This window comes from Sorex fumeus, unplaced genomic scaffold (genome assembly GCF_029834395.1).
Source record: "Sorex fumeus unplaced genomic scaffold, SorFum_2.1 ptg000026l, whole genome shotgun sequence".
Taxonomy (NCBI): Eukaryota; Metazoa; Chordata; class Mammalia; order Eulipotyphla; family Soricidae; genus Sorex; species Sorex fumeus.
The window spans coordinates 6015183-6018121 of NW_026606083.1; the positions used below are offsets into that span (position 1 = coordinate 6015183).

The 2939-nt window shown below is 42.2% G+C and overlaps 1 pseudogene; it reads left to right on the plus strand.

Moving 5' to 3' along the window:
• Positions 1-2155: 2155 nt before the first annotated feature.
• LOC130024070 (peptidyl-prolyl cis-trans isomerase NIMA-interacting 4-like) lies at positions 2156-2569 on the plus strand (annotated as a pseudogene).
• The last annotated feature ends 370 nt before the right edge of the window (positions 2570-2939 follow it).

Below are 2939 nucleotides of genomic sequence, written 5' to 3' on the forward strand. Positions count from 1 at the left end.
GACTAACTCCCTGACCATATGCCAGTATTTTGTTGATTTGATTCTGAGCCTGGTTGCAAAAAATTTCCCAAGGCCTATATTATTCACTATATGGATGATATATTATTGGCTTGTTCACCCAAAACTGATCTCCAGAGAATTTATGAACAGGTTACAACTTATTTGCGTGTGGCCGAACTGTGAGTAGCCTTAGAAAAGACCCAAATCTTATCTCCCTATGAACATCTGAGTTATATGTTAGAGTACACTACCTTGCACTCTCAAAAATTGACCATCTGCATGGATAAAGTGACAACCTTAAACTATTTTCTTAAGTTAGTAGGAAATATAAATTGGATGCATCCCATTTTGAAAATTCCCAACTTCTCTTTACAAAACCTTTTTAACATATTAAAAGAAGACCCAACTAAGGGCTCATCCTCCTGAAGCTCCTCAGGAATTAGGGTTCTTTAAGTGGTGGAGAATGCTGATTGATCTAAAACAGGAGAATACAGCAATTTATTGTTTTTTTCTTTTTGGGTCACACCTGGCGATGCACAGGGGTTACTCCTGGCTCTGTACTCAGGAGTTACTCCTCCTGGCGGTGCTCAGGGGACCATATGGGATGCTGGGAATTGAACCCGGGTCGGCTGCATGCAAGGCAAATGCCCTACCCATTGTGCCATCTCTCCAGCCCCGAATGAATACAGCAATTTAACCTATGGAACTTTCACAGCCAGGCTTGCTCTCATTGGCAGTGGTCAGAGACTGGATGTTGTAATAACTGATTTAAACTTTCTTTATTATCTCTGGCTCAGCCACTACAGCAGTCCCTCCCTATGTCTGCTAAAGAAATGTTGTTTACCTCAGAACTAGGAAAGCTGAAAATGATAACATCTCACTGTCACAGATTTACAGCGCCGTGGCCATAATTTAGTCTGCTGGTTTATACCAATAAAAGTGCTTTCTTGACCATTTCCATGTAAAACAGGTGGGAAACAGACTGTTGTACAAGTTGGGAAACGTGGGACCAGGTTGTGATTGGCTGATGGGGCTTTTTTTGCCCTGGAACTGTCCCTTCTTTCTCAGCACCACATCCTTCCTGCCACTCTTGGTGGGTCAGAGTAATAATTGGAGTAAATCGATCGATCAACTGTGTATATGTGTGAACATGTATAAATGTGTGTGGCCACCTTGTGTTTGTAGCAGTTTGCCTGTTAGTGTGTGCAACACTAGAATATTAGAGCTAGACTGAAATCAGAAGTGAAAAGAAACTCTTAGACCTGGGCAAGATACATCATCAATAAGGTAAGAGTGATATGCAATTTAAAGGTTAAGGAGTGGGGCAGGAGTGATCCACAGTGGATAAGGCACTTGCCTTGCAAGAGGCTGACCCGGATTGGATCCCCAGCACCCCATATGGTCTCCCGAACACTGCTACCAGGAGTGATTCCTGAGTGCAGAGTCAGGAGTAAGCCCTAAGCATGTCAAGTGTGACCCAAAACAACAACAGAAAAAGTTTAGGTGCTTTGGGACCTTGTTAGATCAGGATTACATTGAAACGTTTCTAAATGGAATGTTGAGCCCAGCTTTTTTTTTTTTTTTTTTTTTTTTTTGCTTTTTGGGTCACACCCGGCGATGCTCAGGGGTTACTCCTGGCTTTGCACTCAGGAATCACTCCTGGCAGTGCTCAGGAGACCATATGGGATGCTGGGAATCGAACCCGGGTTGGCTGCGTGCAAGGCAAACCCCTACCCACTGTGCTATTGCTCCAGCCTCAAGCCCAGCTAATTTTAATGAGAAATTAGGTTGTTTTACAAATAACAAGGTACAGAAGCTATCAAAATTAAATCAAAGAAAGTTTTCTCATGTTTTCATAAACACTGTCATTTCAAATGTTTTCTAATGCTGGGACTTGAAAGTTTAGTAAAAATCAAGGGCCTTTTGTCTGTGTTTGAAAGCATGTCTTTTGTTTCTGCATGGAATTGTTGAAATCTGGTCTAGATAATTCATGATTTGATGTGATTGTGGTAAAATAAAAATCTGGTTCAAAGAGCAAAATTAGTTTCAGACACAGATTACTTAAAGTAATAAAACTGGATATAAAATTGTTATCCTAGCAATGTTAAGGGCTCAGAATGAATTCTGCTACCTAAATAAGAAATTGAGGAGAATTTACCGGCAAGTTTCGGGGATGCCTCCTAAAGGAAAAAGCGGTTCTGGAAAAGAAGGGAAAGAAAGAGGAACCTGTGGGAGTGACAGTGCTGACAAGAAGGCTCAGGGTCCCAAAGGTGGTGGCAATGCAGTCAAGGTCAGACACATTCTATGTGAAAAACATGGAAGAATCATGGAAGCCATGGAAAAGTTGAAGTCCGGAATGCGATTCAATGAAGTGGCTACACAATATAGTGAAGATAAATCCAGACAGGGGGAGACTTGGGTTGGATGACCAGAGGGTCCATGGTGGGACCATTTCAAGAAGCAGCATTTGCCTTACCTGTGAGTGGGCTGGATAAGCCCGTGTTTACAGACCCTCCAGTTAAGACAAAATTGGGTTACCATATTATTATGGTTGAAGGGAGAAAATAAAGTTGTGTGAAAAGTTTAAAAAAAATTGATTTAGTCTTCAAAATTCTTGACTAGTGTTAAGATAAAATAAAGCTATTTGTACTAATGATTTCCAAATTGTGTTATCTCTGTTGGAAGGAAATCGTTAAAGTAAAGTAAAGGCCCTCTCGTTGATCATCGATTTGCTCAAGCGGGCCCAGTAACGTCTCCATTGGAGACTTTGTTGTTACTGTGTTTGGCATATCGAATACGTCACGGGGAGCTTGCCAGGCTCTGCCGTGTGGGCGAGATACTCTTGGTAGTTTGCCGGGCTCTCCGAGAGGGGTGGAGGAATCGAACTCAGGTCGATCATGTTGGCTGCGTGCAAGGCAAACGCCCTACCGCTGTGCTAT